This window comes from Hemitrygon akajei, chromosome 5, assembly GCF_048418815.1.
Source record: "Hemitrygon akajei chromosome 5, sHemAka1.3, whole genome shotgun sequence".
In the NCBI taxonomy this organism is placed as follows: Eukaryota; Metazoa; Chordata; class Chondrichthyes; order Myliobatiformes; family Dasyatidae; genus Hemitrygon; species Hemitrygon akajei.
Window position 1 is genome coordinate 128168006 of NC_133128.1, and position 15362 is coordinate 128183367.

The following is a 15362-nucleotide window of genomic DNA, read 5'->3' on the forward strand; positions in this document are numbered from 1 at the left end:
TGAGCAGAGTTGCAAAAATCCATTGCGATGGCAGATGATATGAATCAAGACATCAAAGCTAACGATGTGGAAGGAAGGTTTAGTGTTGTCTGAAATAGTTTGGATAATTGTTTGATTGCTGATGAACATGGAATCAGACAGAGAGCTGCACTGAATATGAATGGAGAAAGAGTCATGTTCTGGTGATTCTGGAAAGAAGAGAGGCAAATGTCACGCACAGCAGAATGCAATAGCTTTTCCCGTACAGAGTGCCGCAGGGGATGACGGAAACACTCGCCAGTCAGTCAGCAACTGTGGAAGGTCAAACAGTGCAAACTTTTCAGCTCGATGTTGAACATAAAAACTTGGCGGACCAAATGACTGCAGATGCTGGAATCTGGACCAACGAACAAAACGTTGGAGGATTCAGGGGATTCAGCAGGCCCTTTGGTCCAGATGAAAGGTCTTAACCTGAAATATTGATTGTCCATTTTCTTCATGACTCCTTGAGCTCCATTAATAGTGGGCAAGGTGGTGAGAGGAGAAAGGGAATGACTGAGGTGCTATGGTAATGTAGAACTGTTGGCTGTAGTGGACTGGTGAACAGACTTCATCAAGGCGGGCAACACTCACCCCACATACAATGGGATTATTATTGTTGTCTGCCATAACAACAGCCTGTTCATGATATTTATGTCAGTCCATCTCAATAAGCTGTTTTTATTTAAGGAATGTAAGTACCAACATTTCAATCTGAACAAGAACTGTCTATCTGCTCTCCTCAACCTCTGTAGAAGAGAGGCAGGACTTCTCTCTCTCTCTCTCTCTCTCTCTCTCTCTCTCTCTGACCTTCCCAATCAGCAGAAACCCATGCTGCCAACAAAACCCACCCCTTCATTTGCTTTTTCTCAAGAGCAAAGCCCAACCCTGTCTCAGATTCTACATGAAATAAGCTTGGTTTTCAAATCATAGCACAGTTCTGGCGCAAGAGGCCATTCAGCCCATTCATGGAACAATACTATCTGCTGCACTTCCTTGCAGCACTGCAGGTTATACACTGTCAAGCATTTATCCTATTTCTTCCCAAGAAACCCCGACTGATTCCAGTTCACAACCAGTTCTGTGACGAGAAGGCATTTCCCTACACCTTTTTGACTAGACTTCTAAATCGGTGCCTCAGGGTGCTTGAAGTATAGCTTCAAGGGAATAGCTTAGCTAAACCAACCACCTGTTATCATATCTCCTCTTAACCTTCTTTGCTACCAGCAGAACAAGCCCTGCTCCTCCAGTCCAACCTTAGAACTGAGATCCTACATTTCCAGAACCACTCTTGTCATTTTTTTCCTGCGCCCTCCGGGACTTTCGTGCACTTTAATAGTGGGATAGAATTGAATGTAGTTCCCTAACTGTAGGCCAACAAGTGTTTGAACTGGTTTGACTTCCCTGCTTTCGTACTCTGCATCTCCTTATGATTCACAGTTTATACGCCATCGTAACCTTACCAGAAGCTCAGTCTTTCCTTTGCTTGGTCAGCACCCCCAAGATCTGAAACACTTCAGGGCATCAGCACTCCTCCAACAGTACCTCCACACACCCGGCGTTCCCTTCACCCCAAACTTGCCTGGATTTCTTCCCGCCACCTCCTCACCTCTGTTCCTCTCTCTCCTCTATTTAAGGCTCAGCTGTTTGCAAAAGCTCCAAATATCTCCATTCAAAGCTCAGTGTCAATTTCTGCTGACATTTCCATGAAATGCCTTGGGCCATTTCTGCTCAGTTGATGGAACTATATGTTTATGCAAGCTGTTATTGTCATTCAATTGCCACTGGAATGTGTTCTAAGTGTGTGTTTAGCAGGGGGATTTTTACAAACAAGTTTCTTGTTAATGGGGATGCTGCCAACAAAGCCCATCCCATTTTTTCCCTTGGAAAAGTTGCAGAGAGAATATATCTTGGTGTGATGGACAAGGGTTACATGGGCAGTTTGTTATTCAGCCTGAAATTTTACTGTCTGTGTTGCTTAAGTAAAGGTTATTTTAGTGAAGTTGGCTGTCAAGAATGCCAGAGAACAGGCTGCGGTGGTATTGCAAACAATGATAGCACACTTTACGGTTGAATTATATTTTCAGTTTTGCTGTTTTGTTTTCCAGAGAGATTACCTGTCCTCTCTGTCTACACCTGAAATTGAAGCATCACTGGGTGAGAGATTAAATCCATTAATTTATTTTGAGATACTTTCCGTGTGGTTTTTGAAGCAAATTGAAATATGATGCATGAATGGGTGTGCAGTATGCAAATTGTTTCTGGATTATGACTCACTGCCATATGCCACAAGATAGCAATTTCTTTTGCAGTTGATTATATCCTCTTCCCTTTCACTCTCAGCCCTACGTGCGCCAGCCTTCCTATGATCAAGGTGCACTGTATGAGCCATTCCACTCTTCCTCCAAAACGCTGCCCTTGGTGTTCCCTGTCACCGCAAACTGACCTAGCTCCAGCCTTCCCCTCCCCCCAGTGAACAATGTTGCCTCCTGAAATCTATACCTATTATTTGCAAAACTGAACTCTATGCCACAGTAGAGTCGCCATTGATCTGACTATCCTCCTCTAATACAGTAGCTCTTCTCAAGGTGATACGTGGATAGCTAGAGACTATTTTGCAGTGTGGAAATGAGGGGGCATAATTTTAATGTGATTGAAGTAAAGTATTTGGGGAGGGAGATGTCAGAGGTAAGTTCGTTACACAGAGAGTGGGTGGGTGTACGGGACATCCTGCCAGGAGCTGAGGTAGAGGCAGATACATCATGGGCATTTAAGAAACTCTAAGATAGGCATATGGACGATAGAAAAATGGAGGGCGATTTAGGAGGGAATGGTTAGACTGGTCTTGGTGTAGGGTAAAAGGTGGGCACAACATCCTAGACTGAAGGACTTGCACTGTGCTGTGATATTGTATATTCTCTTTGCCATCCCTCACTTTATTACACAATGCACCAAAGAATGGTTTGTTGTTTAAACATTTTTTCAGTGCTTGAGATCTGGACCTTGCTGGCAAAGCTAGCATTTATTGCCCTTGAGGCGAGCAACTCCTGGGCCATTTCAAAGGGTTCTGGAAAGTCAGTGGCACAGGTTAGATTTGGAATCACCTAGAGGCCAGAGCAGGTAAAATCAACAAATGTCCGATCAAGTACAGCAACTTGGGTTCTGATGTCCTTTGTGCACATTTTCTCTGTGACTATGGGTCTCTCCAGGGTGCTCCAGCTTCCTCCCACGTGTTGGGGGTGGGGGGGGGGGGGGGGTTGATTGGTCGCTCTGAGTTGCCAGGCTTTGGGTGGGTGGTAGAGTTTGAGGGGAATAGATGGGTAGAATAAAGTTGGTTAGTGTGGAGTTATTGTAAATTGGTACTTGCTGTTTGCCATGATGGGCTGGAGGGCCCACTTCCATGTGGTATCAGTCTATAACACTACTAGTCCTTCTTCTGGCTCTGCAATGTCAACCGTTTCTGTTCCAGCCTCATACACATCTATGCCTCTGTCATCTTGGCCGTCACATTCTCAAAACTACCTTGAATTCACTCTCCGCCCTGAATGGTTATAGGCTCAGGGCTGCCTGGAGTCAACAGGAACACTGCATCTCCTCGAGTACGATTTGAGCATTATCAGAATTACTGGCATATGTCATGAAATTTGTTGTTTTGCAGCAGCAGTACATTGCAACACAGAAAAGGTTTAAATTACAATCACATACACACACACACACACATACTTTGAAAATAATATAGATGTACAAATCCAGCGTCCTAAAACTGAATAAAACTATTAAAGTATTAAATGATGGATTTGGAAGTGAAATTAAGGGTCATGACAGCACTAGTAAACACTTAAAGACACTTAAAATACTTAAATCATAATTCTAGACAAATATACATTAGCTGGGGTATGAAAGCTCAACTGTAAAAAGCAGATATTCTGAGAAATTAATTATGGTATTGGATTTTAAAACAAAACAAACATGGCCAAAAAAGAATAGCAAACCTGTGCTGGCTTTTAAAATGAGCACAACATAAAAGCAAATGTAATTGAGAAAAATTCAGGAAATACGAGATAGGAATTAAACAACAATAAATGCAGATTCCAAGAGGAATGGTAAACGATTAAAAAAATAATTTGGATCCTTTAGAGGCTGAAACAAGAAAAATTATAACTGGGAATAAGGAAAAGATAAAAACAATTATATGAGTGATTCAGAGAGGTTTACTTTTAAGCTGTTGCTTAAATACCCCAGGTAAGTTTAATAATGCCAGCAACAAGTAAACAAGGTTAATATGTTTACAGGGAAGATACAGCCTCAGTGACTTGGTCCATTCCTGCCTGTGAAGCAATTACATTAGTAATCTAATTTATGTTGAATAGATTTTGGTCATGAAAATTATTGTGGGATCTCAGAAGCATGGAAATATACAGTACAGAAAGATTTTGCTTGACATGTCTTGGCCTTTCCACTTCAATCTTCCTCTGTGTCCAGGGGCATATGTAATCAAAGAGGACTTCAGTGCCTTGCTATATTTTCTATATCTGTCATACTTGCCGTGTTATGTAAGCTATCAAATGTAGAAGGCCTAGATAAAGTGGATGTGAAGAGGATGTTTCCTATCATGGGGGAATCTAGGACTTGGGGACACAGTCACAGAATAGATGGATGTCCATTTAGAACAGAGATAAGGAGGAATTTCTTTCGCCAGAGGATAGTGAATATGTAGAATTCGTTGCCACAGGTGGCTGTGGTGGCCAAGTCATTGGGTATGTTTAAAGCAGAGGTTGTAGATTCTTTATTAGGCAGGATGTCAAAGGTTATGGGAGAAGGCAGGAGAATGGGGTTGAGAGAGATGATAAACCAGCCATGATCGAATGGTGGAGTAGACTCGATGGGCTGAAAGAGTTAATTCTGTTCCCATGTCTTATGGTCTTATACACTTTGAGGTGTAGAAGGAGCAGTGGGGTGGGAAGGAGTATACAAAGATCTGTTGATAGTTAAAAAAAATCTGTAAATTCTGGAAGTACTCAGCAGGTCAAGCAGCATCCATTGAGAGAGAAGCCCTTTCATCAGAATTCAGAAAAATTAGAAATAAACTTGGTCAGCTTCCAGAATTCCTGGTTCAAATAAACGTCTGTTGATCTAAAGCATACACTTATTTTCTCTCTTCACAGATGTTGCCTGATCTGTCAAACTTTTCCAGCGCCCTCTGTTTTTATTTCCAATTTCCAGCATTTGCAGCACTGTGCCTTTGGATTGATCGCCATTTCATTGTTTATAGTACTTTTGGTCATCACCTAGTTCATTTACAATGTGATAAAGGCTGCTACTCAAGATTCAGTTACAGAATCTATTCAGCTCCTTATAATCCTTCCCCCATTTACATTCATCTTTGTCCCTTTGCAGTACCTCCTTGTTTAAGGAGAATGGATCCTCTTAATCAGGGTCTGTCATAAAATAAATTGCCCCTTTGCCTCATAGCCATTGTTCACTAACCCTGCCAATATCCATGTAGATCCAGTCTGCATTATCTCTAATGCTATCAGATACTTCCAGCAGATGTATATTGAGCAGGGTGGTCTGGGTACATACTATCCGGTATCAGACACAGAGTCACACTCTGTCACACTGTAATGCTGCATTCTAAAAACACCGATCTGTTTCAGCAAAACATTGACATGCCTCAGATGAAATTAGCCAATTTAATTGAATTTCAGACTTCCATTTATTAGGAGAGTCAGCAAGCGTGTAGAATGGGATCCTACTCAAAGTTAAGTCACCCGCACTGTTGCAATAAAGGTCTGAGCAACAAGCAAAGCTTTGAGAAGCCAGCACCATGCCAACTGGGCTAATTTATAGTCCACTCAGCCTGCTGCCATCCGTCCTTACTGAACCCTGCCTGTAAAATCTGATGTCCATTCTTCATTCACAGCTTTCATTGAATGTATCTATTCTATTCAACCCAGTTAACCCTTTAGGTGAAAACTCCACATTCCACTGATCCTGGGCTCACCTCTGGACCTATAATGACTCCTTATATTTACAACTCTGCAGTGTCGCTGTCCACCTCCACCCATTCCGTGTTTTTCATCCGGGCCACTCTCCAATCATCTTGTTTGCCTGATTAATGCTCCTACTGAGCTGAATTTTAAATTTCTTTCCTGAACTTTAACTTTCCTCAGGTGTATCCCTGTGATTATAAGGCAACCTGTCAGGATGCAATTTCCACCGATTCTGATCCACTTCAATGATCCAATCACAATTTGCTACGTGAAGACTCTTTCAGAGAGATGAGGCAGAGAACACAGGGGGTGGAGTTAGAACAAAGGTAACGTAACAGCAACGTTGGAATGGTGTCTTGGCCCATTCATGGCCATGCTGAACATTATCTATACTGATCCTGACAGCCAGTACATGGTCTGTAGCTTTCAATGTGTTGGTGATTATCTTTAGCTAGCCTTTAAATGTTGTGACAGTATCTGCCTTCATTGTCCACTCAGAGGGTCATAGTTATACCGAATAGAAACAGGCCCATCAGTCCAACAAGTTCACGCCAACGAAGATTCCCATCTCAGGTAGTCTCCTTTGCCTTGTTTGGCCCATATCCCTTGAAATCTTTCCTATCCTGTCCAAGTGCCTTTTAAATATTGTAACCTGTCTCAGCCATTTCCTCTAGCAGCTCAGATAGACCATCCTCTGGGTGAAAAAAAATCACTCCTCAGGTTCCTATTAAACTCCTTCCCTCTCACCTTAAACCTATGCCCTCCAGCAACACACACGCAAAATGCTGGAAGAACTCGGCATTTTCATGAATACTCCTGATGAAGAGTCTCGGCCAAAACGTTGATTGTTTATTCCTCTGCATAAATGCAGTAACACTTACATCCACTGTAATGAAGTACTTTGAGAGGCTGGTGATGAAACATATTAACTCTGCCTGAGGAGTGACTTGGATCTGCTCCAATTTACCTACCATCACAACAGGTCCACAGCAGATGCCATTTCACTGGCTCTTCACTCAACCCTGGAATATCTGGACAGTGAAGATGCATACATCAGGATGGACTTTATTGACTAGAGCTCTGCAATCAACACTATCGTCCCCTCAGAGCTAATCAATAAATTCCAAGACCTTAGCCTCTATACCTCCGAGTGGTACTGGATCCTCGATTTCCTCACTTGCAGACCTCAGTCAGTTCTGATTGGCAACAGGAGCTTTCAATGGGATTTGGACCAGCCAGAAATTGGGCTGAGAAATGGCAGATGGAATTTAAAGCAGGCAAGTGTAAGGTGTTACACTTCGGTAAGACCAACCAAAGTAGGTCTTAAACAGTGAAAGCTAGGGCACTGAGGAGTGCTGTAGAACAAAGGGATCTGGGAATACAGGTCCACAATTCATTGTTAGTGGTGTCATAGGTAGATCGGGTCGTAAAGAAAACTTTTGGCTCATTGGCTTTTAGAAATCAAAATATTGAGTACAGGAGATGGGATATTATGTTGAAGTTGTATAAGATATTGGTGAGGCCTAATTTGGAATATTGTGCGCCATTTTGGTCACCTATCTGTGGGAAACATGTACGGAGAAAACTTTCAAGGATGTTGCCTGGAATGGAGGACCTGAATAGGTTAGGGCTTTATTCCTCAGAACATAGAAGATTGAGGGGAGGTTTGACAGAGGTGTACAGAATTATGAGGAGTATAGATCGGGTAAATGCAAGCAGGTTTTTTCCACTGAGGCTGGGTGAGTCTGCAACTAGAGGTCAGGGGTTAAGGGTGAAAATGAAAAGTTTAAGGAGAACATGAGGGGCAACATCTTCACTCAGAGGGTCGTGAAAGTGCAGAACAAGCTGCCAGCAAGTGGTGCATGCAAGTTCGATTTCCATGTTTAAGAAAAGTCTGGATAGGTACATGGATGGTAGGGGTATGGAAAGCTATGGCCCCAGTGTAGGTCGATGGGAGTAGGCAGCTTAAGTGGACTATATGGCCTGCTTCTGTGCTGTACTTTTCTATGACTTCAATATCTCCTCCACAACCACCACTGGCACATTGCACCACAAAGTTGTGTGCTTAGCCCCCTGCTCTACAGGGGCACATTTGAGAGCATCCTGACTGGCTGCATCACTGCCTGGTATGGGAACTGTACCTCCCTCAATCGCAGGATTCTGCAGAGAGTGGTGCGGACAGCCCAGCACATCTGTAATGGTGAACTTCCCATGATTCAGGACATTTACAAGGACCAGTGTGAGAAAAGAGCCCGAGGGATCATTGGAGACCCGAGTCACTCCAACCACGATCTGTTCCAGTTGCAACCACCCGGGAAATGGTATTGCAGCATAAAAGCCAGGACCAAAAGGCTCCGGGACAGCTTCTTCCATCAGGTCATCAGACCGATTAATTCACGCTGATTTGAGTGTATTTCTATTTTACACTAACTGTTCTATTATTATAAGTTACTATGATTGCACATTGCACATTTAGATGGAGACATAATGTATTACTCCTCATGTATGTGAAGGATGTGAAAAATAAAGTTAATTCAATTCACCTGCTATGACTGTGAGGCTAAGCACAGTTCCAAAGCCATATTTAAGTTTGCTGATGACACCACTATGGTCTGAATCAGTTAGTGACAAATCAGCATATAGGATGGAGATTGAAAGTCTGGCTAGATGGTGCCACAACAACAACCTCTCACTCACCATCATCAAAAGGTACAGCAGCCTTGGGTCCTACACCAGCGAGTTCAGGACTAGCTATTACACCCACACCATCAGTCCCCTGAACCAGAGTGGATAACTTCACTCACCTCAACTCTGAACTGATTCTGTATCCTACGGACTCTACAACTTGTGTTCTCAATATTTATTACTCTATTTTTAATATTATTTAGTTTTTTTTCTTTTGTATTTGCAAAATTTGTTGCCTTTTGCACATTGGCTGTTTATCAGTCTGTGTGTAATTTTTCATTGATTCTCTGTACTTCTTTGTTCTACTGTGAATGCTTGCAAGAAAATGAGTCTCAGGATTGTATATGGTGATGTATACGTACTTTGAAAATAAATTTACTTTCAACTTTGAATTTTTTAATGCTGTCTGTTCCTCCAGCATTTTGTGTGTATTACTCTGGATTCCCTCATCTGCAGGATCTCTTGTGTTTTCTTTATGGTCTCCAGTACTTGATTCCACAACCATGGAAAAAAGACGGTGTGCATTCACCCTAACTATGCCCTTCCATCATTTTATAAATCTCTCTAAAATCTCTCCTTAGTCTCCTGCACTCCAATGAATACAGTCCTGGCCTGTTCAACCTCTCTCTATAACTCACTCCCTTGAGTCCTGGCAAAATGATCATTAATCTCCTCTGCATTCTTTCAAGCTGAATGACACCATTCCTACAGCAGGGTGACCAAAACTGATCACAATATTCCAATAGCGGTCTCACCGATATCTGCAACGTGGCATCCCTAGATCAATACCCAGTGCCCTGACTGATGAAGGGCAGAGGCCTTCTTCACTCGGGCACCAGGCTCCAGATTCCAACCACCCTCTGGGTGTAAACGCACTTCCTCAGATCCCCTCTCAACCTCTTACCCTTTACCCCTTCCATATTTAGACATCACTGCTGCTATCTAGCCAATCTTTGATTAAGTAAAGCCTCGCAGGAGTCACAGAGAACAACACAGAAACACACCCTTCGATGCATCTAATCCATACCAAGCTATTACTTTCCCTAGTCCCATTGACCTGCATCTGGAACAAAGCCCTCCACACCCTTCCCAACCATGTACTTATCCAAACTTCCCTTAAGTATTTAAATTGATCCCACATCCACCACTTCTCCTGGCAGCTTGGCCTATGCTGTCACTAACCTCTGAGTGAAGAAGTGTTGAATGAGCCACTGCAAGATTTCACAAGAGTACTAGCATGTAAATTACTGCATAATGGTGAAGGGGCATACAAGAAGAAGTTGGCAAGGGAGCTGGTTAACCATTCAGGAGACCAGAGAAAACAGAAGGATAGTACCAGGAATGGGAAACGATTCGTTTTCGGTGCTGTTTCCAGGAAATGAAAGACAGAGACCTGAGATTTTCACCTTGCTCTCTCTTCTGTCAGCAATCACACACAGAACCAAAAGCTTCGTTGTAGTAAATCCTGATTAAAAAAAAATTACTTGAAGTCCCTCTGTAATTCCTCTCGAGTTTCAGAATGTCATAGCAATATGAATTGCCACTCGTTCCTGCTCACAAAGTAAACTGCCAGAATGCTAATCTCTTATTCACCTTGGATAATTACTCTTGAAAATCCAACAGGAACAGCTGTGAATAATTACTGGGCCAGCAATTACTCGTATTTCAAGTGAAGGTCAGCGGGCAGCTCCAAATTCGGAATGTGGAGTGGCAGAGTGGGCAAGGACCTCAGATGACTGGTGCAATGGATGGGGAGATGTTAACGGGCCAGCAGCCATCTTAGACCCTCTGAAGAGTCAAATTTAGCTGCTGGACTTGAAATTACAGGGGGAATGATTTGCTCACGAAGACTCTGTGAAGCAGGAATTTCACCCCAGTTTGAGTCACTCATCGGGAACAGTTCTCCCCAGACAGTGAAGGTGGTTGTGTTAAATGGCTGATCTTGGCTAAGTCACCCATTTATCTTTTTTCCTTTCTAATAGGCAGAGGATCCAGCCAAGGTTATAAGTACCCTACATGACCAGTGACTTAAAGAAATGAAATATAGATCAGTTATATTTATGGGCAGAGAAATAGCAGACAGAATTTAATCCAAGCATGTGTGAGATGTTGCACTTTTGGAGGTCGAAAGTAAATGAAAGTATACAGTTAACAGCAGGACCCTGAATAAGTCCATACCTCCCTGAAAGTGGCAATACAAGTGAGTAGAGTGATAAAGGAGGTGTGCATCATAAGAGTCAGCAAGTCATATTTTGGCTGTATAAAACTTTGTTTAGACCACTTAGGAGAATTGTGTGGAGTTCTGGTTGGCACATAACGGGAAGGATTTGGAGGCATTGGAGTGGGGAACGATGCTGCCTCAATTAGAGGGTACGAGCTATAAAGAGAGGCTGGACAAACTCAGATTGTCTCCTCTGGAGTGTCAGAGGCTGAGGAAAGACCTGATGAAAGTTTATATAATCCTGAGGGATAGATGGGTAGACAGAATCATTTTCCCAGGGTAGAAATGTCAAAAATCACGGTATAGCTTTTATGTGAAGGACAGAAAGTCAAAAGGGATGTGCGGGACAATTTCTTTTCAACACAGTGAGTGGTGGATGCTTGGAAATACTAGGAATGGCAAAGGAAGCAGATATGACAGTGGCACTCAAAAGGCATTTGGATGGAAATGTGAATGTGCAAAGAGCAGAGGGATATGGACCACATACAGGCAGAAGTGATTACTGTAATTTGGGTCTCGTCCAGAAATGTCGACTGTTTACTCTTTTCCATTGATGCTGCCTGGCCTGCTGAGTTCCTCCAGCATTTGGTGTGAGTGTGATTTTGGATCTCTGGCATCAGCAGATTTGGCATCGCATTTGGGGCAGAAATCATGGGCCAAAAGGCCTGTTACTATAGTGTACTGTTCTATGCTTTTAACTCAGCACAAGGGACAACTCAGCCCTCTGCACAAGTGCCACAGCCTTTCCACCTATCCAGTCAGTTTAACACTCCTGCTGACTTCCCATAGCCCTAAAGTAAACGTCTAATTCCCTTATGCAGGTTTAACCCCCGTTTCATGCAGACAACAAGTAGGTGAAAAAATAACCTGCCCATCTCCACCTTAAATCTCTTGACAATTTTCTTGCTTTCCATTTAGGCTTAGGGTCAGGTCTCTGTCTTCTGTTTTTTATTCTTGAGCTCCAGCTTGAGTTATGGGGTGGGTGACGGGGGAGTCAAGGGTAACAAGAGCATCTGTAACTTAAATCCAACCTGCACTGCAATCCTTCCTCACCCCAACAGCCAACATTAGTGTCACAAGTGCACAAGGAAATCGGGGCTTGAGTAGATCATTCTGCCTCTCAAACCTGCCCGACCATTTACGTAATCACAGTTGATCTGTCCTAAGGCTCAAGTCTTCTTCTGTTCCAGTTCCCCATAGCTCTCATCCCAGACCTAACTAAAATTTCACTATCTCCTTTTTAATGCCTCCAGTGATCAAGCTTCCATATGCCCCCAGAGCAGCAAAGTCTCCAGATCAACCAGAGAAGTAATTCTATTGGTCCTCAGCTTTAAATAAGCAGCTCTTTATCCTGAGACTACATCCCCTTGTTTGAGACTTTCCAACTAGTAGAAATATCTCAACACCCAGCAGCCATACCCTCTAAGGATCTCATGTTTCAAATAGATCTAACCCATGTTCTTCTGAACTCCAAAGAATACAAATCTGATTTCTTTAATCACATCATCCATCCCCACCCCAAGCATTAACCTGGTGAATACCATTATGACTGCCTCCAATGTCTGTATATTTTCTCTTAAAGATGGGGAACAAAACTGTGTGTGATGCTCCAGCTGTGACTTCACCACTACCCCGTAGCATCCCTTCCCTATTTCTAAACTCTAACCCTTTTGTAATTTAAGCAGATGTACCACTTGCCTGCCTTGCTACCTGTCTGCTGACTTTTTGTGTTGCGTGCACAAGTACAACACAGATCCCTCTGCGTTTCACTCATTAGATAACAGTCTGCCTCTTGATTCCTCCTATTGAAGTGATTTTTCTGCAAAAAACGAGGCTATGCCAACTTCAAAATGAGTTCACTTGCCTACGGTGTTTCCTTGCGATCTGAACCCACAAGACTTGTGAAGGTAGTTTATCATTGGTTCTCCTGAAGGTAAGCAGCTTCTAGAGGCGGGCTCCTCTGACAGTCCTAGCTAAAAGGGGACGCGTGTTAACAGTGCCACAGGACCATAAAAATGCTACCAACTTATTAGTGATGAGCAGTGGCCTGAACCACAATTTAACCCAGGGCAGCATAAGGCAAAGGGAAGCTCAGATGCTGTCTGGCCTGCAGAGACCCTCCAGCAGTTTGTGTGCACTGCTCTGCATGCATTTCCACATCTGCAGAAATGTGTATGTTTACCTTGGCTTTATTACACAGACCTTCCACATCTCAGAAAGGAGAGAGCTCAGAGGAGGTTCACGAGGAAGACTCAGGGAATGAAGGGGTTAACATATGAGGAGCGTTTGGCAGCTTTGGGACTGTACTCGCTGGAATTTAGAAGAATGCGGAGGGATCTCATTGAAACCTACCAAATGTTGAAGTGAATAGATAAGGTGGATGTGGAGAGGATGCTTCCTATGGTGGGGGTATCCAGAACTAGAGGGCACAACCTCAAAATTGAGGGGTGAACCTTTAGAATAGAAGTAAGGAGGAATTTTTTTTTAGCTAGAGAGTAGTAAATCTGTGGAATGCTCTGCCACAGAGTGTGGTGGAGGCCAAGTCTGTGAGTATATTTAAGGCAAAAGTTGATAGCTTCCTAATCGGTCAGGGCATCAAAGGATATGGCAATAAGGCAGATGTATGTGGTTGAGTGGGATCTGGGATCAGCCATGATGGAATGGTGGAGCAGACTCAATGGGCAGAATGGCCTAATTCGGCTCCTATGTCTTATGGCCTAACACCAAAAGCAGATAAAATGCAGATGTTGGAAAGCTGGAACAACATGGGAAATGTTTAAAAGAATGCAGGTAAGAAAGGGAAACAGATTTAACATTTCTGGTCAATGCAGAGAGTCATGGACACATTTGATCCATCATGAGCACAGCCCTCCTAACTATAGCCAGCATTTACAGGAGGTGCTGCCCTCAAGAAGGTGGCAAATATCATCGAAGATTCCCCACCATCCAAGACACGCCCTCGTCTTCCTAATACCATCAGGCAGGTGGTACAGAAACCTGAAGTCCCACTAGGTTCAGGAACAACAAATTTCCTGCAACCAGAGGTACAGTTGACATTTTGGGCCGAGACCCTTCACCAGTCCTGCTGAAACCCTTCATCAGTCCTGCTCGGCCCGAAACGTTGACTGTTTACTCTTTTCCATGGATGCTGCCTGGCCTGCTGAGTACCTCCAGCATTTTGTGTGTCTTCCTTGGATTGCCAGCACCTGCAGATTTTCTCTTGTTAGGTTCTTAAACCAACCTGCACAATACTAACTACTCCAGCAACAGAACATTACAGATCACCTCCTGCACTACTGCTGATCCGGCTTCCAGTGTATTTTTCCTTTGTGCTCAGGTATTATGTATGCACAGTCTTCTTTCCTTTTCTCACTCAAAGATATTATTTACATTCCGTGTGCTCCTGTCCCTATGTGACTGTGGTGCTGCTGCAAGCACGTTCTTCACTGTGCCTGTACCTCACCATAGGTAGGTAGGCCTCCGTGAGTCTCAATAGGCCATGGATTTCCGCCTTGGAAAGTTTCCAGGGCGCACGCCTGGGCAAGGTTTTGTTTTTATTATGGAAGACCGGCAGTTTGTCAAGCTGCAAGTCTCCCATCTCCACGCCACCGATGTTGTCCAAGGGAAGGGCATTAGACCTCACCACACTTGTGTACATGACAATAAACTTGACTTGTTTGTCCATCCTGTGGGGTACGGTCTTTCATTGATTCTCTCCTGTTTCTTATATTTACTGCGAATGCCCGCAAGAAACTGAATCACAGGGTGTATTTGGTGACATATATCTACTTTGATAATAAAATTACTTTGACCTTTGACACTTGACCTTCCAAGAAAGGACACTGGCCTAAAACGCCATTTGTAGCCTCTTCCACGGATACTAACAAGCCATTTGATGCTGCAAGTACCTTGTTCTTCCATAAGAGAGGGACAAGATTTAATGCAAATAAGTAGGGTTCATGCTCCCTAGACAGACATATGGACAATAAAGAGAAAGTGCCCGAGCCTCATCGGAACCCACCCCTCCCACATGGCTTCAAAGCTTCTTTTTCAGATTGCACTATCTTAAATCTACTCCAAGATGCTTAATTAGTTTGTTAATGGTCTGGCATGTGATAGATATGTTTCGCTGTAACAGTTTACCAAACAGATTTAAGTAATTAACTGTAAATCACATCATTAAATGGTTTTAGTGCAAACTGTTATAGTGGAGAAGATTAGCACCAACTGGCACCAGGAGAGTCTGTCTCTGAATGTCTAAGGATCATTTCTCCTGAAGAACATCATCACTCGCTCAATGTCTGCACTGCACACTTCCACAGGAGGGTAAAAATAAACTCGGCAGAAAGGGAAAGCTGCAAATGCAAACTGGAAAACAGCATATTGGGAATGCGTGCCTGTCAAATGTGACGGAGCGAAAAGGGGGAGGTTAATGTTTCAGTCAG

The 15362-nt window shown here is 43.3% G+C and overlaps 1 protein-coding gene across 7 annotated transcripts in view; it reads right to left on the minus strand.

Moving 5' to 3' along the window:
- LOC140728164 (receptor tyrosine-protein kinase erbB-4-like) overlaps positions 1-15362 on the minus strand; it is a 943636-nt gene that overhangs the window by 609621 nt on the left and 318653 nt on the right. The gene's annotated exons all lie outside the window — the stretch shown is intronic.